General features: G+C 40.7%; 1 long non-coding RNA gene across 1 annotated transcript in view; it reads right to left on the bottom strand.

Annotated features, from left to right (window-relative positions):
* LOC111929029 (uncharacterized) overlaps positions 1–26,568 on the bottom strand; it is an 89,972-nt gene that overhangs the window by 42,558 nt on the left and 20,846 nt on the right. Inside the window, exons 8-13 of the long non-coding RNA XR_015286592.1 lie at positions 26,000–26,137; positions 25,675–25,766; positions 10,044–10,231; positions 8,399–8,522; positions 5,050–6,726; positions 1,124–1,264 (exon numbers count right to left, since the gene is read on the bottom strand). This is a non-coding gene — a long non-coding RNA (uncharacterized LOC111929029). The remainder of the gene's footprint in view (positions 1–1,123; positions 1,265–5,049; positions 6,727–8,398; positions 8,523–10,043; positions 10,232–25,674; positions 25,767–25,999; positions 26,138–26,568) is intronic.

Genomic DNA, 26,568 nt, shown 5'->3' with positions numbered 1-26,568 from the left:
GGCCATGAAGACCCTAATTATTTTAAAGCCTCTCAGTTATCACCTGATAGGTGCATAATCTATTTTTATTCCCCACCAGGCCACCCCAAAGACTGCTGAAGTCTGAAGCTCTAATTTAAAATTGCTGCATACTTTTACAGCAAATTATACTATGCCTTGATGGGGTCCTGCAGCTTCAATAACAGTGAAACAGAGCTGAAGACAGAGTGCCAATTTACAAACTAAACTCGAGTTTTATACATCAGGAAACCCATGACCAAAGTGGATTATAACATAAAACCCTGACAAACAAGAAGTTACAACATCAGCAGAGAAATAAAGCATTTTTATTATCAATCCCAAATCAGGACTCTCCTAGAAACATATTTCATCTCACAACCTCTCATTGTATTTGTATTACCTTTTCTAACTAATGTTTAAAAATAAATATTTGACTTTGGGATGTATAGAGCTTATTTAGTTTTTTTGCTACCCCTTTCTTTCACCTGCAATGAAAATCTGCAGTGCTGTGCTGCTTGCTACAGGTTGTAGATCTGAGTTTTCAGCTTGTACAGTCACACTCATTGTGTTTACTATGCAAAACAGCTGTAACAGTATGTGGGAATGAAAAGCCCTAATTTTCGTGGAATCAAATGATTTGTACAAATTTTACTTCTGAATTGCTCTGGAATCTTGAAATTGTCACACAATTAAAAAAGCCATTCAAATGTCTTTCCAGTCATTAATTTTCTGGCTTTGATGCATTTGCCACTGGGGTTTTCACAGAATATTCAGCTTTCCAGATGGTTTCGTTTACATTTCTAAGGCGAGAGACGCAGTTTGCCATCGTGTGGAGCTCGGGTCTCAACTGCAGGTCACACCTAACGAGGGGACAGCTAGAAAATGAAAAATTCCTAGCACCTCTGTGGTTAGCCCTGCTGAATAATTGCTGCAGTAGCTGAATTTTGCTGTACAGATGTTGGTAATTTGCTATTGAAAACCACCAGTATCAAACTGTCAGAGTCAAGAAATGGCTTTAATTATTTCCTCCCTGGAGCAGTAATAGCCATTACTTGAGCACTGCCAAAGCTGGAATGTGTTTGTGTGGGTGATTTCTTAGCACATGGAGTGCAGGCAACTTTACCTGCACTTGCCAGGCCTTTGCTCCCTCCTTGTGGAAGGAGATTTGCTTCAGTCAGGGCCAGATCATCTGGAGACCACCACGAGCTTTCCTCCTTTTCCCTGGCCACCAAAGACTAACATTGTTTTTCTGCTTCATTGAGTCCTGAAAATAGAAGATAAATCAGACAGAAAGCCATTGGAACTAAGGACAAGAGGAGAAATCTTCTCTGGGAGGGAATAATTAAACAAAAATATCAGAAGCTATGGGAAATTTGATGAGAAATTGTACTGAGAAAGAAGGTGAGGTCAGCAGGGCTACTGCAGGAGTCTCCTCCTCACTCTGCATAAGTAAGCACTGCCTGGGCTCTCCCTTCTTGCAGTATTAGGCACAAATAAAACCACAGTCAAAACCACACAGCTTGAAAAAAATACAGTGAAATTCAGGAGCAGGTCAAAATATTTTTACCATTTTCCAGCAATTTCAACATTATTCTCTCTCCTTCATCAAATAGATCCAAACCCCAGAAAAATTAAAAACTGATGTTAATGTGAACGTTTCCACAGGAGCCTGCAAGGGGCTTTGGCTTGTGCTTCAAAAGAACTAAAACCCCTCAAAAATAACTTTTGGGCTAGGACATTTTATTCCTCATTCCCATGCTGTATTGATTTGGGAAGACAATCTGACCTCTGCACCTCCAAAAGCAGTCTTGTCTCTGAAGTGGGATAAGGTTCTTCTACCTAAATAATTTGATGACTTTTTCTACCTCTGACAGAGAAGTGCTGAAGCAAAGTTTTCCCCAAGTCTGGGGGAGTTTGTTTCCTAGAAGAGCAGGGAACACCGAGGGTGTTCCTGCAATATCCATGTGCTTGGCCAGCAACGAGCTGCCGTTCCTTTGAAGTGCTCACTTTGGATATTTGTGGATATTTGTGCATATGGAGACAGGGTGTGTTTTCCCCACACACAGCAACCTTTCCTTCTGCTGACTGCACAGCCCAACTCAACGGCACAAGTGTGGCATTGATGCTCTCCGCGTTGCTCCGGAAGGGAGAAGCAAAATGTGGCTTATAAAAAAGAAGGAACATGATAAGGAAAACCAGTCTCATGAAATATATTGGAAATACTTGCCAGCTTAAAAGCTTTTAAGTCATTAAGAGCTCACCTCCAAGTCGTGAGCATGTTTGCTATTAATTTATCTAATATTTTTAAGTCCTAGCAAGGAAGAGGTCAAGAATGTTTTAAGTACATATGGATTTTCCTAGAATTTTTTTTTAATTTCCTTCCTTTTCAGGTCAGCAATAAAATTTTAAAATCTTGGGGGGGAAAATAAAAAAGGTAATGGTCCCTACTTTAAAACAAGCAGCTGAGAAGGGAGGAAAAATGGGATTTCTTCGCATGCCAGTGAAATCAAGACTACCAGGTTTTGTGGAGTTTGAGAAACATTAAGATATTTTTTCAACCAAACTTGTGCAATAAATATTTCTGTGAGATGATCACCTCTAATTGCTGCTGTTGGTATCACAGCACAGCAGAGATAACCAACACCATCTGTCAGCAGCAAAGGCAGACTGACCATTAATGAAAGAGATTCTAATACTGCTCAATAGAGGCTGATGATCAATAGCTATCAAAGTTCTGCTGCTCTCTCTCTCTCCCCACGCCAGCCAAGAGTAATAAATAATAAATAATAGATAAATGATAAATAATGAGTTCTGAATTGCTCCCCTGTGTCTCTGCATGGGCAGGAGCTGTTCTGGTTGCAACAAGCACTTCTTGTGTGTGGCACCTCTTAACCACGAAATTGATACCTAAGGACAGAGCCTGGTGTCATCGACATCCAGCTCACAGCTGAAACTATTTTGGAGTTTTGTTAAGAACTACAGGATTTGATGAATGGAGATTAATGATTAAAATGCTCCAGCCTAAGTCCTCACACAATGTGATGGCAAATAAGTCTTCAAAGAGATTTATTTTTGTTCCTAGCAGCTGGATATCTAGAGTCTGCCATTCCTGAGGGAGTCCCAGAGACCCACTTGATGATGGGAGTGTCTCACAGCTGTAAGAGACTCGGATTGTTAAACAATGACTCGAGCTGGAACATATTTTAGTGACTAGACTCTGCAAGCCCTGAGGTCTCTAATTGCCTGCAGGCAGCCTGCTTATCACCACAAACCTGGAGCTCCCATCTTGTAACATGAGGCAGTGAAAGCCTGTCTTGAACGTGGAATTCGATTACAAGGAAATGATTCCAGGAAAAAAAAACCAACAAGAACACACCTTTACACCCCATTTTTCTGCTGTCAGAGGGGCAGGTGGGCTCAGGGCACCTTGACATCATGAAGATGGATCCTTATTTACACTTACACAGGAAAGCTGCTGTGAAAATTAATTGTTTTCCTTACCTACAGACAACACTTATTTACAAGGCAATTTATCAATTACAAACACTTCCATTTTGAATTTGAATGGAAATTAAACTCGGCCAATGCCAGTGGAACATCTGAGAAGTCACAATGACAGATGCAAAGCTTTTTTAAAGAACTTTATAAGCCACATTTAAAAATCACTTTGAAACACTCATCAAAGATTTAATTATGGGCTCTGTAGTGATCTGTATTACCAGGCCTTGATTATTTCTGCAAAATATGCTACATTAACTTACACACGATGGAAATGTAAATTTAAATAGCTTTAAAGTATTAAAATTAAATCACCATAAACAAAATTAATGAATAACATTTTCATAGCCCTAGTTTTTAGGGAATTTGTTCAGCAGCTGATTAAAATGCCAAAAGTGGTCATTTTCCATCATGCAATAGAAATCTAACTACGCAAAGTTCCAGTACAGCCTTGAAATAAAAAAAAAAATATCTTACAATCTATCTTACTTTGATAGAAGATAAATACATTAATAACGATTTTTAAGAGGCAAAAAAAATCCCCACTAAATCTGGCATCATTCTAAAATTTCTAAAAATTATTTAAGACTGTTTCCTAGTTTTCTTGTTTAGTTTGGTTTTAATTCAGTAGCAAGATATTCTGGGGGATATTGTTCACATTAAATTAATTTGCCTTAAAAAAACTTAATTCCTATTTCAGGCAGTGACAGAAGTACAATTAATCTACAAAAGAAATAGCTACAATTCCCCTTGAAAATTAATCTCTTTTAGAACATGACATCTAACTGCCATGTGATAAAACACGGTGGGACACTTTGGGTCAAGATGAAACAGCATTTTGTATGACAATAATGAATTATTATTCTCCTGTTTTGACATGTTTTAGTGCTATGCATCTTTTTGGTTAGTTATTTTCAGTGACAATGGCGCCTCAGTCTCACACAGCACTTTGTCACAACACAATTCAAGATCTACTTTGACTTTTTTTCTTCCCCAGGAACACAGATTATTTGGGATGTCTGACTGACTGTACAAAGAATAATTTGCTTGTATGATGCCAGTAATTTCCAAGCACCCATCATATTTTAAAGGCAGAAATAGTCAATGGTTTTGGATTTTAAAAAATGCCAATAGTGACAATTTTGAAGCTATTCTGTGTCACTGTACCAGAAATCAGACTGCTGGCAGTGTGCATGTTCACAGGGAAAGAGCAGCTGAGGGAATATGGAGAAACTTCAGCTCTGAAGGCAGGTGAGATCAGTGTGTTAAAAATCACCTGAGCAAAATAACAGAGAATAGAAATTATTCCTATGAAAGAGGAAAGCTACTTTAAATGAAACCCACTTGTTAAAAATGCTACTGCTCATTTCCATGGAGTGAGTGGAATACCTGATAGCACTCTGTGCACTTTAAACATATTTACAACAAAGGGATATACCAGGAGAGGAAACGACTGGTCCCATTTCTCCAGGGATGATGCTGAACCCAGGTTTCTCCCCTAAAAATGTTTTAAATTCCTCAGAAAAAAAAAAAAAAAAAAATCACACTTACTTCTTTTCTGCAGTAATCTGGCACAGTTCTTTCCTGTGTATTTCTTGATAGAACGGTCAGGGAATCTTTCTTCCTAGCTGGGAGTGAAGCTGTCACCTTCTCAAGAGACTAACACAAAAGGCTGCTCAAAATGATCCTCCCTCCTTAGCAAGGCCTCCACTTCCTTAAGAATGATAACCAAGAAAAATCTCACCCATTTGGGGACTGAGAAATGGAGGAGCTTTTTTTTCTCCTGTGGGTTGTTCATTACTGCAACTTCCAGCCACTGCTGGGCCTTCAGGTGGCTTTTCCCCTCAAATGTTTAAGCAGAAATAGATGTAGATAATGATGAACTTAATTACCACCTGAAGCTCTTACAGAATCAGGTCTGGAGGGAAGTAGATTTCAGTGTGTCCTCAGCTGTGGAACTAGAGACAGGTGCAGGCCAAAAAAAAAAAGGCCAGATCTAATCATTCCTCTTCAATGCAGCTGGTTTAACAAGAGCACAGAGGATTTTTTGGACCATGCTTGGAAAACGGGAATTTTCATCTCTTTGCTCTTAATGTACTGTGCAGAAAGGTCACTTGTTCTGGCAGTGGCTAATGTGTGACATCTGAGCAGCTCCTTAACAGGGTAAATTGCTGTAGTTCAGAGGTATAAATAGCCCCAGCAGCACTCACCAGCCGAGGAGCCGCTCAAAAACGCTGCTGATTAATTTCCTGTTAGCAGGTTGGTCTTCCAATGCCTCTAGAGAACTTCCTGGCAGCGCAGTGAAACCCCATTTGCAGAGTGGCATTTCCACACTTTTGCCTTTGATTCCCAAGCCAACACTTGATGCCTCCTATTGATCACATCCCCCCACCTCCGCCGGCGGCCTTGGCAGGGAGCCGACTCGGGAACCTTCCTGGTGCAAGCTGGACCGGCCCCATGCAGATGAGCCTTGGCTTTAATGCCTCCTGTCCAGCATCTGCTCGTTCCTCCCCCTGTACCTGTCCTTCCATGGAGTCTTCTCCACGTGTGGAAGGACTTTGTGCCCTTCTTCCTCTGGCATAGTGCTGGAGGATATAAATATCCTTCACTTCCGAGTGTACATGTGTGCCTGCCTCTTAAAGAATTTCTAGTTCAGCAGCATTTGAGTGACCAACAAACACTGATTAAAATCCCCTGTTCGAGTGGAGCATTTTCTGGTAATTTGGCTTTAAGTACTGTCGTAGCACACGTGACATTTACAGTCACAAGATTCATTCACTAAAAGCAGTTGCAGAAAAAGGTATTTGAGCAGCAGAACCCAAAATTCACATGGCAAACCTCAGAGTAGGGTCTTTTTCTACAAGGTTTTAGTATCAAGATGATGAGCTCCACTTTTCTGACACCCACATGAGTTCTGATGAAATATAACTAAACTCACTGAAGATCCTGATGGAGAATTCCTGCTGTCCTCAGGACAGGCCAGCGCCAGCAAGTGATGTAGTTCCTGTATCCATGTGTACAGCTGAGATTTTACTCCAAGTTAGGGAAAATGGAAGCAGCTGGAAGGCAGAGGGACAGAAGACGCTTTTAGGGCTTCTCTCCAGAGTCCCAGTGACCAGCCCCAGGTTGGTTAATGGAGGTGGGCCAGAGGCAGGACCCTGAATCGGTGGTTTAGGCACAGTCCTTGCTACCCCTCTGCTTCCTGGCTGTTAGTTCAGCATCAGTACCCTAGAAAAGCAAGTGGCAGAGACATGGGTAAGAGGGGGAAAAAGGAAAAGCCAGCATTTTATGTCGGATTTTGGGCCACAAAATGTTAGTGTGGAGATGGAAAAGCGCTCACGTCCCTGTACTCCATCTGCTTGCAACAAGATACTCAGTCCCTGTGTAAAGCAGAGGGAAAAGGGATGAGTTTGTTTTTTTATTACACACTCATGTAGATTTTGGAAGGAGGAAACCAAGCAAGCCAAAATTAAATATAATTTTCTCTTTTTCCCCATAGACTCAGTCTGGATGGATGCCAAACCACATTTTGGAGGGGTGAGAAAGGCCCAACATCTGCTTCTGGTGTAACTGTTTGTATCTTCACTCTAAGAAAATTAGGTTTGAAATAATCTCAAATTGTCTGACACCTGTATCCGATTAGAAGTGACACACGGAAACACCTTCAGCGTACTGAATTTAGCACCATGTCAACAGTTTAAAGTGAAGAGGAAAAAAAGTGGTAAAACTCATTGCTTCCCACTTTCTGCTGGAGCAGACCTTGTGTCATTGCACAGGATCCTACTGCAAGCTGGATCCATAAACGTAATGGGGTTTGAAGCAGTGATTATAATATGGTTTGTATCCCTGGCTGTCGCTGGAATTAAATTCAGGAAGGCACCTCAAGGTGACTGGAGCATTTTGAGCTCAGTGCAGGCACACCTGTGGGCTGGGTGCCAGCCAGCACGTAGGATATGGATACACAGCAATTTCAGGGACATTTTTTCCTGAAGCTCAGGTTTGGCATTTTGCAGCTTATGGGACTAGCAAGCAGGGATTGATTTTTAACTCTCTTCCCAAGCCTATGTAACCTCCCACTTGCAAATTCATTGCTTTCAGGAACAAATCTGGTGACCTTTTCCCAGATAACACACTGACAATAATATCCAAGTTATTCTGAGAAGGACATTTGTTAAAATTCATAAAACTTTATGACTGCTATAAAATTTATACTACCTAAAAATATACTATCCATTACAAAGACAAATGTCTTCCCATTTATTTTTAAACGTGTTCCTTGGAGAACTTTGAATCTATTTGTTTTGAGAGATTGTTTTTCATGTTAGTCTGGGAGAAAAGGAAACTGTATACTTTTTAAATAATATTGTTTTTCAGCAAATCTACATCTTCAAGGAGCAATATCTAGAGTCAAGAACACACAGAACACACTAAATTTTAACATGAACTATGGGATGCTAATAAAAAACATGTTAAAAATAGAAAAATGGAAATAGTAATGGAAAGACAGACCAATAACACTGAACCATTTTCTAGAGAAAAGTGTGCCTGCAAGACCCTGTAACAAGAAAAAGTGTCAAGGACAATTTAAGCTTTTTCTTTGCCCCAGGACAAGCTAAATGCGCTTTCTGAATGGTGTGGAACTAGTGACACTAAACAAAGGATAATATGTAATATTTTACACACACCTATAGCTGAAAAATACCAGAGAAAACCTGGAGAACAATGAAACCTGTTTGAGGTGAAATTTATTCTAAGGGTACTTGACAGAAATTTCAAGCCTGCTTAGACTTGTTATTATTAGAGCTGAGTCACTTCTAATTTATTGGTTTAACATGACATACATTGCTAAGGTCAAAGTCTCCTAAAATGCTTTAAGATCTATTATTGACCATATTCTTACCTCATACATGAAAGATGCCTTATAGCTTCCTTCATGGATGGCCCCAGTGCATGGAAAGACAACCATCAACAGTTTCTGATTTATGTAAATGTTATGCAGTTCGTCTTCCTAAAAATTCATTGGCCTGGAAAAATAAAATGGTTTTTCACTTTATGCTTTTGGTGGAAAATGTTTATGACAATATGATTATGGAGAAAAATGCAAGCAGACCAAAGTATAATAATATATAAATGGACATTTTCAATGCTATTGATCTGGGTAGATTTTTTTTTTCCTGCTTTGCTTTCTGGAAGGCTCAAATGAAACCAACCAATCCTATTCACTAACTCTGTAAACTCGTGGTGTCGCTCAGAGCAATGCGAGTTTGAATTCCAATTGAGATGGAATTTCAGGAGTGGTTCCTGGAGTTCCTTTGGAGAATGAGCATGTCTGAGTAGGGCTGTGCTCTGCCAACCAAGCTCATGCTTAGTTTTCACAGAATAAATTCAGTGTGCATTTATCTGGCAGAAGTTACTCAGCCATTTTGAGCAACTTGACCGCAACGTGTTATCACCAGCAGAGATTTTTCTCCACTGAACATGCAAATGCAACTTTTTTTCTGACAAAATGTGGCTTTGTTGCTCTCAGACACAATTTGAGGGCAGATCACTCATATGCTGACAATATGGCTAAATATTGATGTTGGTGTTACTTGGATAGCAGACCCATAACATATTGCATCTATCAAGCAATTATCTTGTCACTAGCTCTTGAAAGTCCAGAAATATGGAAGTGCACAAGCATTTGTTGATCCTTGTCATTCCCCACACCAATAACTTGCAGCTGGAAACCAACAACCTACTTTGTACCTTGTTGGGCCACAAGATGTTCTGAGAATTCACTGTGCACAGGAAATCCAGACTTCTGAAAGCGTTTCTTGGCTGATTCTCTGGGCTTCCGGTAGATTTTATTTGCACTCTAACCCAGGGATTGCATCCCTTAACCTATAATGCTGAAGTTATTCTGAATTTGGTTATTGGTTTATGCTGAAACAGAACTGAACTTCAGCACATATTTTTCCCTGATGCAGAGTGGCTGATTTTTTTACTATGATTATATACAAAACCTTCATCATTCTCACTGCAATAAAGTAATTAAAGAGATGAGAAAGAGAAATCCATTGATGACATGAAACTTATTCCTTCACTTCTTTCCTTTTTTAAATGACAACTGTTTGGAACAAGGATCCTGCTCCTCAGTAACCTAAAAGCAGCCAGTGTTAACTTGTCGTTCTAGCAGGAGCAATTACAGCCAACATATTAGGAACCACATAATGTCATTTGCTCTATTATGATGTGTTTGGATAGCAACTGTGAAACTGCCATTTTTCACAGCTTTTCAGGATTTATGAAGAAAACCCCTACAATTTTACTGTTTTCATTCCCACACCATTTTTCCAGTGACTTGCCCAGATTTTGCTAACAGAAATAACAATACCCCCTGAAGTCTGCCATCTTATTTTTCCAAGAGTGCAAAGGAATACAGGCAGGGGGCTGTGTCAGCCCTAATAACACCAAGGGTTTCAAACACTGCAGTGGCCTCACTAAACAGAATTTAGACGCTCCAGAGTTTGTATCCTTGCCTGCAGCAGCCTGTTGGATTGTACCTGGAGATGAAGGATGGACATTATCACTGGCTTGGCCAAGTGCTGCTGGTGCTCAAGGTCACTCCCAAGCCCACCTCTGCACGTGCTGGGTGATGAACGGCCGCGCTCAGCCGTGCTGATGGGCCCATCCTTCTCGCAGGCAGTGACCAACGCTGAGCAGCTGGCTGCAAGGCTGCTTCATCTTCCCACTGGCTCAGGGGGGGAAAAAGAAAAGAAAAAGGAAAAAGCCCACTATTAGAAAAAGATTTATCAGCAAACCTAGCAGAGCCATGCTTGACCTCCATATCTTCTCTTGTTTCCCAAAGGCAGCGCATGTAAGATATTTCCTGCCTTTCATGTTGCTGGCTGGAATGCATCACCAAGTCCAAATTTGCAACCTGCTGTCTGTTTTAGTCATTAGGCATGACTTTCTTTGTCTCTTGATATGAACTGCAGCCAACTGTTCACTGTTGTAATAAAGCACAATTTCTCCAGTATTCCCCCTTCTCTTGGACAAATAAACAAAAAAAAACCCAGCCAGGCTAAAAGCTGCAATTCAGTCACAGGCCAAGGCTGCTGTATCTTACAGTACCTCATTCCCACAGCAGCACCACACTCTGCTCTAGCTCACCAAAACATTAGCCACAGCAGCCCCCACCTGTTATTCAGGGACCAAAATTCAAAGGTTAATGAACAACAATTAAAAGATTGCTACTGGACTTCCAACAAGTTTATCTGACAACATGAAAGATGGAGTTTACTGGCTGCAGCTTGGTTCTACATTCACTCATCTGTCCATAACATCCAAGCATTGTGAACTCTGTATTATTTTTTAAAATTATATCCGCTCTGCAGAGACATACCCCAGGTTATTAAACTACTGTATTATCTTTACCAGCAGTGTGTCTTGGAATAATGTTGTCAAAACAGTTATTAGGCATTTCAACATCTGACCACCTTCAAAATCAACTGAAGGCAGTTTTTAAGGACGTTAAACTATTTTAGTTAAACTAAAAGGCAGGTCTGGTTATGCTTTGATGGACACAAGTGGTACACAAGTACTGGTTATGCCTTTGCTCCACTAATATTATATATATATATATTTAGTAAATGTGTTCAAAATGAAAGAAAGTAGAATTTCTGACTGTATCTTTAGCAAGCCTTCTGGAGGAGAGAAAAGAAGAACTAAAATAGGTGCATGTGACAAACTGATACCTGGTTTGAAAACCGGATGAGGGGGATCTCACCCTCACAAAAAGTGACCTGTAGGGCTGCTCTGCCACTTCCAACAATAAAAGTTTATTCCATGAGGAGCACCATCAGTAGAACTCGATTTCCTGCTAATTTTTATCCCCTAAGTCTCCTTCCAGTGCCCAAGTCATCTGCTCTCCATGGGAACGTGTGGATACCTGCAGTGGTCAGTGTGGAGCTGGAGCCATGGGCTGGCCCAGTGGCTGCTGTCAAACCCACGAGGTTACTGATGGGTCCTGCTGGTGTGGGCAGAAGAGGAATCTTTTCCTTCCATCCAGCTCCCAGTGCTCCTAGACATCACAGGCAATTAAGGTGATTAAATCCTATCTGGGTTGAAATTGCTGAGCCCTTTCCAAGGTTATGAAAGGGAAACTGCCTGGCAGAGTCAGGTCAGACCACAGCAGGCTGCCCTGGTAGGTTATGAGCAGCCCATTCCTCTCATTCAGCACAAATAGGTAAACCCTCACAATTAGAAGTAAAACAGCCTTTGACTGTGTTTCACAAACAGTTCAGCAGCTGTTTTTTAAATTATAATACAATTAGATTTTATTTTTTTTTTGTACAATTATTTCATATCAGTCATTGCAAGGAAGTTGAAAAGACCTGGAGGTCAACTCATATATTCATCTCCAAATGCAATTGTCTTATTTATCCATGTCCCTCCTCTGAGTGAAAACTCAGGAACAGGCTCTGTTGTTTTCAATGGTTTGGAATTTCAAGACAGAAATCTGGTAAGATGCTCTGCCAGTTTTTTCCTTGTTCAGTTAGAAAAATGGGCTGAAAGGAGGGAAAACACTGAATGCAGTTGTTCTACAACAGCAGCTTCACTCTTTCCCTTTTAGGAAAAGTTGCAGGATCCCAGACATGAGTCACTTCTTTGGAAGAAAAGGACGGAATAGTACAAATATTTTTGCCAAGGGGCTTCCCCAAGAAGTGGGAGACTCCAGTGAAAAGTGTCTGGCCATGCCATGCATCTCCCAGGCTCACTATTTCCAGCCTTTGCCTGCTACACCCATTTACTTTGGAAGCTGGGAGCTCTGGTGGAGTAGGGATGCTCAGGCTATTTGTACCTTTGTGTTCCCAGAGGCACACTGTGCAGCTCAGACCCTCAGTTCTAGGTTGTGTGCCTAAATCATTAAGTCAGGAATTACTTTCCTTATAGCTTGAAGTAATTAGTTGACTCTCATAGTTATTTTAGAGAACTAAAACAGGTAATCCTTTTGGATTTTCTAGTCAAACAGATCCTAAAACGATCACTTTGGGGAAGCTTTCAGAGTGAGAATTGCAAACATCTTTCAAGCAAGAAGATCCTTGCTAGGAGGCACTTTAGTTCAGTCTATTAAATATGTCTGAAAGCAGCCAGCAGAGAAGTAAGACCTGCCTGACTGACAGACAAGGCAGGCTATCTTATTAGCAAAAATTATTTATCCACTTCATGGCTTGTGACAACTTGTGTTCCCACCAGTCACAGGAGTTAGTTTTACAGCTTTATGTGTGGTTAATAAAACCCAAAGAACCCCCTTATCTTTAGACCATGTGACAAATCATTGTCATAGACAGAGATGTAGCTACAAACTTTTGTATTTTGGAGCCAAAGTAATGCCTATCTTCCATAAATTGTATAACTCATATGAATTTCTCACACAGATTACAGCCAATTTGATAAAGGAAAAAGTACTTTCTGTTTTCATCACTGAGAGAAATGCAGCTGGGCTGAGGGAAAAACCAGACTGGCACATGAAAAATCCCTGTTAGGAAAAGCACTGCTGGCCTGACTGCACCTCCCATGGGATTCAGTCAACTGCCTGTAACCATGAGATTGGCACTGCTTAAATTCACAGCTTTCCAGAAGGATGAAACTCGCTCCCTATTCATCTTTGCCACCATCTAAAGAATTAAGAGAGTGGCTGGTGATGAAGAGCACATCAATCATGTTTACTGGGACAACCATGACTGTTACAAAACAGACACTCTTACAGCACATGCTAACCTCCCCCATGCTTTTTCTTTCTTTAATAAAAACTTGTTGAACATTCAGTTCAGGTCTCCTGGGACAGATGCCTGGAAAAGTGCTGATTGCAGGAATAAACCCATTTCAGGAGTTGCCCAAAGCACACTATTTGCAGGTATGGGTCTAGGTGCAATGCTGCTCTCACAGCTGTACTCCTGCTCTTATTTCTTAAGGAATGGCTTTGAAGAGTCTTCAGGAACAACCAGCTGTGTAGAAAAACAGCTAACAGAGAGATCCAGCTTTGATTTAGCTCAATATTTGGTTCATCTGAATCTTCATCCTTTATGGTGGAATGGCTGAGCAGAGGGAGCAATTAAGGAAATTTCTGAACCAAGGTCAGCTCAAGCACAGTCAATATGAAACTACTGTCAAAGCTTATATTCCAAGTTTTCAAATGGGCTAAGGAAAAAACACAGAAAAAATGACTGTGGGCTGAAAAAAATGAGAAGGCTTCAAACTAGGTAGTTTGAACTGATGCACCAACTCTTGTCCTGAATACAACTTCTTCCTGGGCACTATGAGGTGTTAACCTTTTTTCAAGCAGACAATAGTGGAAGAATGGCTGTAGCTGCTCCTTACTTTCCCTGGCTAAAAATGTACCCTGGCTTGATTTGTTTCTTATGCTCAATAGTTACACTGGGAAAGAATGGGACAAACTTGCTAAAACATGCAAATGAAAATACCGTTTTCAGATTAATTTCTTACAAAATAATAATAATAAAATGTCTTCATGAAGCAAGGACTCACCCGTAAACATTTTAGATGTACCATGCCACTGAGGAAACTGGAGGAGACTCAGTTTGACAGACAATGGGGAAGAAATGAAGTTTCTAGGCAAGACAACTCATGAAAAATGAGCCTCTATCCATTATACCCAAGTTATTCTCCCTTGTGTAGAGACAGAGAATCAGAGGCCTAAAGTAAATACTTGAGTCATCTGATCCACATGCTATAGCCACAACTCATTAGATATCTGCTAATTACAGCTTTGAAAGATGCCATGGAGTGACACAAGGCAGCCCTAGATGTATTTAGTTAGTTTTACAACTGAGGAACATAAGAAACCCTTGGGTTCTTTCCTACAGTCAACAGCTTCAACAAAGAGCTCTCCATTAATTGCAACCACATCTTGTCTATTTTTATGTATGAGAAACACTACAGTCCTTATAAAAACCATAAAACAGCCATTGTCATTTAGGGATGCCATTAATCAAGGCCTTCTTGAGTGCTTCCCCTCCTCAGCTCCCTCGCCCAGCTCTCAGCCCATTGGTTTTTAACTAAAAGCAGTGTGGCCACGTGCAGCCCTTGCAGAAAGTTCAGTATTTTGATTTCAGTGCAGGAAACACTCAGCTGTGATCCCTCTTGCAAAGGAGAGACCCTGAGGTGTTTGCAGGCATTCCCAGCAATGTTAATGACAAAAAAGAATCAATCTGACAAAAAGGATTGAAAATACCCGCTTTGTTCTGAAAATACCTTTCTTTCTTTCCCTCCTCCACTTCTGGAAAATCAGTGCAGCAAGCAGAAGAGAAGCTGAATTCTTTTGGCACTATCCCAAACAGGTTATTTCTGGCATCCTGGAATATTTAGACTCAAGACTTAGAAAAGCTTTCCAAGGGTTAAGGCTGCCTAATGAAGCTGAAGGGTTGTCATTATGTAAGGACCATTTAGACAAGCTCCTGTTAGGAATATTAGTGTATTAATTCTTCTTTGGGACAGAAGCATAGATTAAACAATATCCTAAAATATTCTAGCTATTTCTGGATGCTCTACAACTCAGAAGCCCCCCTGCCCCCCAAGCTGCCACCCTGTATTTTAACAGCCTTCTGTATAATTTTCAAACTCCTTTACAATTCTCCCAGGAGCTCTGCACAGACATACTTGCAAACCCTGAAGAAAACTGAGAACTCAGTTACTTAGTTATAACAAAAGCAAAAAGGAAAAAAAAACCCAAACCCCAAATGGGATTGTTATCTCATTGAGAAGTAAAAAATGAGGCAGAAGACACACATGATAAAAGAAGATACCAGAGCCACAGCAGTAAAAATTACGAGTTACAAGAGCGATATAAATCCTGTTAGCAGGTTGGCAGAAACCTGACATTTCCAATTCTCCATAAAGCTGTTATATACATCTACTCAACTACAAAATTAAGACTAGTTCTGCCAGTTTGAGTCATGGCCAATTCAGGCAAGCTGCAAAGCTGACCTCTTTTTGAGTCCATGTCAGACACCTTCGTTCTGCAGCAGCTAATTTAGTGCTGCAGTAGATAAGCTTTGAAGCATTACTTTGAAACATTTTTCAAGGTGTCTAGAAAACAGTTAAGTGTTGGAGGATAACTTTGGAGTGCCTTAACTTCTTTTTTTCCCCCCTCCTGACAAATAAAATAGGAACTCCTTAACTCAGATTCACTGCTTCAGGCTCCTAGTTTGAGCTGTGCTTCTGAGCACTGTCATCAGCAGCCCATAGCCAGGTCACCAGTTATCAGAAATACAGAGAAGAGAGCCAAAAGGGACTCTGGGTAGTCCTTTCCCCTGCCCAAAAGATCCAGCACACAGGAAGAGAGGATGGCTGAGTAGGGCAAGCCAGCAATAGCATGGTTCATCCATGTGGTTTTATGGGGCAGTTAACTTTTATTACCTGGTAATTACTGAGGAAGGCTTCAGACAAGCTGACTCTACAGCCCACATGGCAGCAGACTTGTGTGGGCAGTCAGCTCGCAAAAATCATGTTGCAAGACTAATGTTTCAGAGGGGAAAGTCAGTCCATTAGTAAAGCCAAGTTCAAGAAGACAGTTTAGCCATATTTTAATAGTATCAGTAAAGAATATAAATATCAATTCTTAAGTTAAAAGAAAAAAAAAATGTAAAAAGCAGACAAAGAATAGGAAGAAGTTACAAGGTACAACAACAGAAACTATGGAATATCTTAAAAAAGACTGGAGGGTAGGGATCAGATGACAAAAAAAATGTTTGAGAACAGAAAGGCAAAGAGTTTTGAAGTGGGCAGTCTAAACTCCATGTTGCAGAGCAGACTCTTGTTTACGGCATCACCCCTGAAGTGGGTACAACAAGGAGTGAAAAAGTGGGAAGAGAAGGCCTTAGGAGACAGAAAAAGAATGAATACTGAACATGCTCATTTTTCAGAGGAGAGTGCACCACAATCCAGAGGTACAGTGGCTGTTGCCTTAAAGCAGTGGGTATCGTTACCAAAGAAGTCACTTGATACTTCCTCCTCCTTTACTGTTCCCTGCTGTGATACTATTTCTTCACACACTCAGTATGTGTGAGCAGAGCACATTACCACTGGTAAAATCAGTGCATTCTTCTCTGTAGAGTCACAGAATGTTTGTGAAATGAGCACTCTGGTGAACCTCAGGCTGCTTTCTCTGAGCTAATACCAGTTAAAAGGTTTTGATCCTCTGTACCTGTTTTACACTTTATTTAAATCTTAAACCCAAAAAGATATCAAACAATCCTGAACCACGTGATGAACATATGCCAAAGTCATATAATTTCCAATCTCTTCTGTTCATTCTTTGCAATAAAAAGCAAAAATTACAGTTGATTTACTGTGCACTCAAACATTGGGAGAATACAGGAACATGTGGGATCAGTTTAGGTCAGGATCAAAACCCCATAATTTCGCTGAGAGCAGCTTCCAAACTAAGCTCATATTTTTTCAGACTATATTTATAGTGCAGTTACTATGTGCCAGTACATCATTAAATGTCCTAAGAACTAAACCCACCCTATTCTTTACAGGGAGGGTTTTTTCCCCTTAAGTCAGAAATACCCATTCCAGTGGAATTCTGCAGGAATCAGCAGCACTCACAGCATTCTGCCCCCATCCATCTCCAGTCCTGATGGCTGCTAAGCTGTCTACAGCCTTTTCTTGTTGCTGGTAAGAGCTTACAGTCTCCTGTTCTCACTTCCTAACATGCACCTTGGCCTGGTTAGAACCACAGCTCCCTTGTCCAGTTTGAATTGGGAAGTAGAGCTGGTAAAAAAGCAGAAGAGATTTGGGATGAATCTGAGTGTCTGGTTCCACCAGCAGCACATCAGCCTTGAGAATGCTGCAGAGAAGAGGGAGGGAAAAGTTACAAAGGCAGAAAAAAAAATATAAATAATAATAATAATAATAATAAAAAACAACAACTCAGAAGCTGAACAATGCAGCCTTGAACATACATGCTGTTGTCCAGTCCACTGCCCAGAATCCTGGATGGGGAGAGAAAGGACTGACTCCCATTGCCACCACTACAGAGCTCTCTCGTGGGCTGCTCTGTCTGCATCACACAAATAATGATGCAATTGTCAAACCTTCTGCTTCCTGCTCTGTGTGCTCAGCCACACAGTCCTGGTTCAGAGCCTGAGTATTTCCAACCCTACTGCATTAAAGCTGCAAACTGAGAGGAGCATTGTGCAGGAGACAAATTGGCTGTGCATCAGAGATCTGTTTAATGCTCTTACTAGAGGAATGGTGTGTTTTGATGAATGTTCAGAGCTGAGAACTTAGCCTTATCACACAGAAGTTGCTGTCTGCGGGGAGAGGCATGGGGAGAGTAATGCTGCCTGGAAAAGCAGCCAGCTGACTTTGTATCTCTCCCAAACAACACTGGGACATGCTGAGCTCAGGAAGCAGCGGGAGAATGAGGAAAATCATGTCCCAGACTAAATGAAGAGTCACCCTGCTTTGCTAGAGTCCACAGCTGCTGCAACATCCACAAACACAAAACATTAGCTGAAAATGAACTATTCCAAGACTTTATTTTTTTTTTTTTCCCCTTCTTTCTTTTCTTTTCCCACTTGAATGTGTGCAGAAGATACAGTCTGAGTATTAAATGTTTTTCTAAGAAGAAAATAACAGCCCCAGAAATAAATACTCTGGGATTTATGGAGCCAGTGCACATAGAGTGGAAGGAAACTTTGCCAGGTTGCTGTAAGCATTCATGAAAGGGTCTCTAACGTCTGACTGGAAAGCACTGCAATATTCAGTGGGATGGACTGAAAGGCAGCCAACATGGCAAACATCTTGGGTGTTTCTATGCCAATAATTACCTTTTATCAAACTTTAACTAGTGATGTCAAAATATTTTTAGTTTGTAGTCATGAAATGGGCAACAAACACACAAGTTTGCTACTTCACACGTTTGGTCTCAAGAGGTTAAGCACGCATCTGTTTCCAAATCGTGTTTAAAATTTAAAACAAGTAACTTCAAACCCCAAAACAAAACAACACAACAACAAAAAGACACCCCAAAAAACCCCCCAACCTTTTCATCCCTGTCCATGCTGTCAAAACATGTCAGCTTGCACACAAATTATGGTTTTTCAGGACTTCTTATCTCTGGTATTTCTCATGACACAATGCCTCCAGTGTAGATCTGCAAGGTAAACCACAGTTTTAAGCATGAATAACAAAACTGAGACTTCCACCAACAGGGTTTTGTTGACAGGAAGAAAAAGGCTTGGACACACAGATAATATTTTGGCTGAAAACAAGTTCAGATTGCTGTGACAGCAATATTTTGGCTTCACAGAAAGAGAAATGAAGACTAGCTTTTTAGCTTTGCTTTCAAACTCTGACTTCAGAGCCAATTAAAAAAATTACAATTAAAATGATTTTGTGAAGACAAACCTAAAGTCAAGCACAACCCTCTCAGCTCATACTGATTAAAAGGGGTTGTACAGGTCTTCTGATAATGCAGCCTTAGTGACATTCATGATGCCAGCAGGTATTTTTGTGAATGGCTTTTCAACCTGAGCATTGAGAAAACCAACAAATGAAATATACTAAGTCTGCCAGTGATCCTATAGCACCTTATTTTTCTTTCTATTAAAGCAGTCAGAAAGGCAAAGAAAAAAAAAATCAAATCCACAAATCCTCTACCATTTCTCTATTGAGCTATAATATATTAAATCACAAATATGAGTCAACAACATCCTGCTGCTGGGAAAAAATGGAAAACCATCGTGGGGAAGAATAAACAAGTGTCATCTGTAGAACACATGGAGCAACGCTCGCGCTCAGCTGTGGGCACCACCATCCCAGGAGGATGTGGGCAGAACACAAAAATCCTGGAGAACAGGGACAAGGACAATGAGGGGCCTATTAGAGAAGGCTTAGGGTTGCTTGTTCTGAGAGCAGAACCCTAACCCAAATCCCCTTTTGTGGCAGTCCTGGGACACGTGAGGAGCAGCTGGGAGGAAGGAAGGGTTTCCTTCACACCCCCAGTCCCTGGACAGCATTAAGCTTTCTGAAGAACAGGAGTGTCAGAGACAAGACTGAGACAAGCACTCCTGCTGTGACTTTCAGTGTAGCAGGGATTATAAATTTGTGCAATGCAATCTGGCTAATTTCTGGGAAGTTCATCATGATCTTGCTGTGTGTGCTTGCTCTAAGTTTTCTTACCCCACTGCCAGAGTGAGAGTGCTCAGCTCTCCCTCTTGGTGTCCACTTGGGCCTTCCTTCCAAGCTGCTCCACTTTGCTCTTGCTCCTGTTTACTGTTACTGGCTCATCAGTGGTTTGCCTGTCTTTCTCCTGAGCATTCCCTCCTGGGTGATGGAAAATGTGCTGGGTTCCCTTTGCTGACTCAGAAACACTTCCCTTGGAGCAGGTAAAGAAACAGGAGTAACTCTGCGGTTTCCACAGGCTGACCAGATTGCACAGAAGATGTGCTGCAAACTAAACAAGCAATTCAGTTAAAATAAGTGACAGTAATTGAAAGTGCTTGAAAGGTCAGCAGTGCTATTTTTAAATAGTTATTTCTTTAATTCTTTAAATAACAACTTTGCATTTCAATGTTACTGTACAAAGTTAAAATGCTTCCAAGCACCACTACTCATCTGAGGCAGCAGCATTCCCATTTGAAATTTTAGGCAAACAGAGGGAATGGATATGGAGAGAAAAAGTCTTCTTCAGAATTACGTGTTGATAAATCCAAAAATAGAAACATTTTCCAAACAAATTTTCTATGTGCAAGTATCCCAGTTTCCCAGCAACTCTGTCAGTGACTTAATGTTAACTTTGTGGGAAAGCAGCTCTGGACAAGAAGCTAAGAGCTTTTTGGAGTCTATTCATAACCCTGCATTTGCATTTGATAAATTGCTTCATTGTTGTAACAACACTCCTTTAACATGATGATTGATTCTTCTTGTTTTACACAAAAAACATTTGGTTTAAAATGCTAATCTTTCGGTATTTTCTCTATCATTACATTAAAAGTTCTGTAAAAATGTTTCAAAACTTCCATTAAATTGTTTAGGTATTTTCCTCAACTAAAAACCATTTTATATGGGCAGAGTTTCTCTACACTTTATATAAAACTGGCACTAATTTTTATATAGCATGATTTTAGTAGGTTTAAAACAAAATGCTTAATTATCTGGATAATTATGTAAAGCTAAAAGAAAGGGAGTTGTAACACAGTTGTAGCCATAACAGGAAATACAAAATTTTTGTCTGGTGTTTTCAATTAATATTTGTCAATTCCCCAACTGCATCCATAATTTCTTGAAAGAACGGCACAGAATCCAAGTTTCTTCTAATTTATGCAGTCGTAATTTTTTTTTACATAATGGAGTTATTCATACCAACATGAGCAGGACCACACTCTGAGCAAGCTGGATCTTGAAGGTTTTTCAACCCAGCTAATGCCAAGGTGAGGGTTTCTTTAGAACAGAAATGCATCCAGGCAATTCCTCTGCTAAGGTTTCAGCAGCAGCAAAAAGCTCCCCCAGAACGCTCTGAGCTACCCAGGCAAGCAAGGCGAGCAATCAAGTGCAGATTTGGTTTCTGCCAGCATCCAACAAAGCTTTTATCACAGCACTCCTCATGATGGGCACAACAGATCCCAGCCCCAGGGTATTTAAAATGATGTTAAAAAGACGTTCAGCATCTAAAAAGATGTTTTATGTCCTGTTCCCTCATGAGCTGACCCACCCAAGCAGCACCTTGGGAACTGGGTACACAGCAAGGACCCTCCACCTGCAGCTTCAGAAACACCCAGCCCCCGCGTCCTTCAGATCCTCTGCATTCATTTCTACTTAAAATTCAGCTTTTCCCCAAGCAGTCTGTAAAACTTTTCTCCACTTAACCTCAAATTGCCTTTCTCCCCTGCTCAGAACTTGAGCTAAAATGAAAAAAAATAAGCTTGGCTTGTCTTGGAGAGTCAAGAAGTAAAACCAGCTTCGAAACAACTGCAAAACGGCAGAAGTAGGTTTCAGTGGGACTTCTAATGTGCTGTGAATTACTCTGGAGCTTAATTAAATTACCTTGCTGAGCCTGGGCCTAAATTAACGTGAGACACACTCCTCAGAGTTTATTTGGCTTGGATAATTAAAGTAAGTAACAAAATGAGGGTTTAGAGCTAATGTACATGGAAGTTTCAGTAATTATTTCTTCACTCAAGCACCTGGCATAGCCTGTTTGGTGTAGATAGTGAACACAGGAATAGGTGAACAAAATTCTTCTGCTGCAGTCCTCTGCTGCAGAAACCAAATGGGGAAATTCCTAAGAACCAATCCTACCTCATCCTCATCCTTTCACAGCATTAAATGTCTCCCTTTTGTACCCCCTGGTTCTGGGTTCCATTGGAAGCCAGCAAGTGGGAGCATGAGCTATTTACTTATTTACTTTAAGCCTGGAAAAATGGGGGAGACTTTGAAAAGGCTGGTGTCGCCTCGAGAAGGGGATGAAATTTCACACTGGTTCTTTCTGAGACCAGTTCATATATCCCAGGCCTTTCCTCTCCCTACCCCATCTCTTCCCCACCAACATAATTTTCCCATTTATGCTTTAAATCTGGTATAATAACTCCAACTCCCTAAAGACCCTGAACCCATTTCCACTCCATAACACGAGAGCAACTCCACCTGGGGCTGTGAAATGGCATTAGGGTAGTGGAGAATATGCTTTGCAGTATTAACATGAATTAAACTGGAATTGAAAATAAAGACCCCTGAACAGAGTTTCTTTTTGCAGCGCTAATAAAATCTGCATTCTTGGCAGCAGCACCCAAAATCTGGCCGGTGCACTGAAAACAGAAACCCTTCCTCTGGCTGGTGTCACCCCTTTCCTTCCCTTCCCAGGGCTGCCAAGAACCACAGGTCGCTGCTGGAGAGGAACACCCATCAAGGTCTCTCTTAGTCTGGGGTCCCACCAGAATGAACATTAGCTCGGGGATATCAATTCATCTGTCAATGTCCTCAGCTGAGGGAAAAAATGGATTTGAATAGAAATGAGTGAATGGGGGAAAAAAAAATCCTTGTAAAGTTTTGAAGTTTTTAATGGTTTTGTTTTGATGTGGAGCTCAAGGCTCCAATAAACCTTTCTGCAAGCTTAAATGAAACCGAAAACGTGATAAGCTAAACTCTGTGCTTTGCTGGAATAAACAAAATCTGTGGACCACACTCATTTTTACTGAAGGAGACTGAGTCAGTGCAGTAGCTTTCCTACACCGAGTTCTCACAGATGCTTCTTTATTGTCACCTGTGTTTATCATCCGCTGTACACGTGTAATTCTGAAATCCATTTTTTTGCAATGGCACCTCGTATGATATTTCTAGTGAGACACCAGTGAGGATTCCCTTAATGACCAGTAACATAGAGCAGCTCTTTGTCTCCCACAGGACACAAAGAGGAACCATAAACCATTCAAAGGGCGTCTTCAAACTCTGCAGCAGCAAGTCCTGAGAGGGGAAAAAGTACCTGATGAGTTGAAGGTCTTCTTTTAAGTTTCCTGCAACATGGCATCAGCCTTCAGATGATCTGCTGGGAGCTCATCAGGCCCCCACGTGCATCATCACTCACAGTACTACACTGTTATGGTCTTCCCACAGCCAGCACAGGCAATGCCAGTAAATAAACTATGGAAGCCAAATCAGTATTCCTTCAAGATCTAGGAGGAGAAATATTGCCACAGAGGGATCGTTGTCTGCTGTACCTTACCCGTTACAAAAGTTTCATTGGAAAAAACACAGATGTTGAAGAGAAAGCTAAAAACAAAGAAGGGGACTCCAGGGCTGTTTCATCTGGATTGCTGTTTCTGGTACTCTGCTGTCAAGTCTCCTGTCACTATCTGGAAATTTTTTAGAATCATTAGAGTGATCTAACACCTTCTGCTAAACCTGAACTCTCTCAGCCTGCAAACAACTTTGTAGGGCCAAATCCGCCTTGTTTCTTCCTGTCCCGAGGAAAACTTACTGAATACCTGGCCTTCCAGTCTCATGATAGCCCAAGTGTCCAAAGCCCAAGCATCATGTATTATCCCTTAGTCTCCCAAACTAGCAAGTGGATCCTCACAGGAATAAACTCACTCAGCTAAGATGTCCATTTTCAACTCCTTTGTTCAGGTAACAAAACCAGGTGAGCAATCAGTCACCTTTCTAAATGACAAATGTCCTGTGTTACAGACAGGGAAAGTGCATGATCTCTTGCATCAGTGGATTTTAATCCCAGCCCTCTCAATCTCCCTCTTTAGGACATGAGCCTATTAACTGACAAAGAACACTTCAGAAAAACCAGGACAACCCCCTGACAGAAGAATGCTTCTGTTGCAAATAATGTCAGAGATTTCTGTAAACAACACATTGCAAAGGACCACCCATGGGTGTGATCAACTGCTTTTTTACTGAGTACTTTATCAGTGCCTGTCCAGATCTCTCCCAAGTGCTCCAGCTATTGCCATTCTCAACTGCACGCTGAGAAATGAGTGCAGGAAATGGACTTAGCTGAGGCCACAAAACATTTATCTTAATACTAGTCTGGTAGATTACCATGTTTATTTAAAGTGGCATAACAGCCTGCAGTTGAAAAAAAACCAAAAAAAAACCCAACTATAGGGATTTCCCAGTGCTTTTGACTTGTCAGTGCTTTTCCCCAGCGCTTTTGATTTCTCATCAGCAAATAAAAAGGTGAAACACTGTTCCATGGAGTACTTTCTTCAGTGCCAAAATGTGTGCAGTGTGCTGGAGGGTTAACTCCCACTACCTACTTCCCTTGGAAAATTAGTAGGCTGACCAATAATGCTTACTCTTTGGAGGCTTTAGAAACTTATAAATGACATTATTTTCAAATATTTGTTTAGGTCACGCAGCTGTTGAGCCACTTTTATATTTGCTGCTCACTTCAGATGTGAGTTATTCTCATACTTCAATCAGGAAGCAGCTGGTCTGATCAATATATAAGCTTTAGTCCCACACCTACTGGAGAAAACATGTTCTTGTCCAAGAAAATATGGTGTCTGAGGTCAGGATCAGAGAATTATATCCAGGAATCATTACCTGAACCCAAGAACATTAAATTTGACAACTTGCTGAGTTTTACAAATTAACGTGGGTCACAATCTGCAAAAGCCTTAATAAACTCCATTTATATGCATTATAAATTTCTTTCAGAGTCTTGTGGAAAAAATTACTTTTCCTCAAAAAAAAAAAAATCATTCTAAAATAAAAACTTTTAGTGAATCATACTTGCCAGCTGCACCGAAGTCCACCAAGGATATTACTCTAACCACAGAAATCACACTTTGGAAGATCAATATCCTAACAAAGCTCACATCAGAAAAATAACTCAATCCACCTAAAAGCTGTGGATTTTGCTTTGAAATACATTCCTCTGATCTGCCACGTTCATTTCTCTGAATGAGCTTCAGTGAGAGCGCAGCTCTTTTGCAAGTCAGAGAAAAATGGCACAGTCATCCTGAAGAATGTTCCCCAAAGACTCCCTTGCTGTGTGCAGGAACATTAATAATGAGTCATCTCTACTGGTGGCATTTCAACATGACACACCCCAGCGTCACTCTTTGGTCTGCTAGGATTTTTGCTTTGTTTTCATAGCCACATAACCTCTCTGTATCACCACTGTATTGGTCAATCACATGCAGAAAAGAAAGAAAAATCATATTTTTCCTCAGTGGTACAGCACATGCACCATAGTGGAGGGATAATTAACTCACAACTCCCCTTATTTCCCTTGGAAAATCATTATGCTGGCTAATAAACCTTACAGTTATGAGGCTTTTATGAACTTACAAACCCTGAAGTAATTTCAAGTGCATGTGTGGTTTGTTCAGCTGTTTGAACACTTCTCACCTCAGTCACCCTTTCTCCCTGTGAACTCACACCCCAGAAATGCTTTGCATCAATGAAAAAGAACTGTGTGATTGAAAGTGTATGAGATTCCTGCACATTCACTCTTTCCATGACTAATTAGAAAAGGAAAAAAATCCCCAAACCTTCTAAGCAGAGCTATGCTGCCAGAGGCTGAAAACTGGAGAGTTTGGTGCTTAACCCACTCTGGATTTATTATCTGATCTTCAGGTGAACCACTTAAACCTCTGGTGGTTTAATTTTGCCAACTGTAAAACACAAGTAACAATCATCACCTACCTTTGGTGCCTTCAGACATTCCAGGGAAAACCCCATCTCAAGGCCAAACATGTTGTGGGATCAACTTCTTCCTCCAACTTTCCACAGAAATTCTTGTCATTAGGAAAGAAAGAATGCAGAACATGCTGACAATGCTACCTTATTTCTCCCCAGTAAAAAGATAAATAAACTACATCTAGTATTTCCCAAAACACTGCACCAATTTCAGTTAAGACCATGTAGAACAGTAAAAAAATGAATAAGTTTCAATAAATATCTCTAAATAAAGAAAGAATTGTTCCATACAACAGCTTGTGCCAATTTATCCCTCTCCACCTGAAAATACCTGAGAAAACTGATGGAGATCATGGGTGTCCTCAGAACAAGTGAGAGCTGCACAGCATCATCCTGTGATTTTTCTGAACAGCATTTCTCTCTTGGGTTGCTGATGGGATCCCCCTTGGACACATGGTCAATAAATGTCCTGGAAAAAATGTTTTCATTTCATTATTTCCTTAACCAGTGTGAATGTGATACTTGGCACTTTCAGTACTGTGAATGGCTGAGAAAAGTGCATCTGCAACAGAGCAGGAATGACATGGAATTCGGACACATGGGTATTGCTGAATGTCAGAACACACACGCGTCATCAGTACATTTGGGGACTTGAAAACTTCTGTAATGCCAACTGAACAAGTCCAGCTGCATCACTTACCTGGAATTTAATGCAAAAAACCACACTGTGCTATGTCTCTTCCCTGGAATTTACTCCAGGCAAGAGTTTTTTGTTCTTTGTTTTTCAAATCAGAATTAAAAACCAAAACAACAAAAGAAAAAAAACAAAGAAACAAAAACCTTATACAAAACACTACCTCTCCAGTAGATACTCACCATCATTGTCCCTTTTTGAACTGG

This window comes from Cyanistes caeruleus, chromosome 5 (genome assembly GCF_971803275.1).
Source record: "Cyanistes caeruleus chromosome 5, bCyaCae1.hap1.1, whole genome shotgun sequence".
In the NCBI taxonomy this organism is placed as follows: domain Eukaryota; kingdom Metazoa; phylum Chordata; class Aves; order Passeriformes; family Paridae; genus Cyanistes; species Cyanistes caeruleus.
This window is presented reverse-complemented; position numbering and strand designations above follow the sequence as displayed.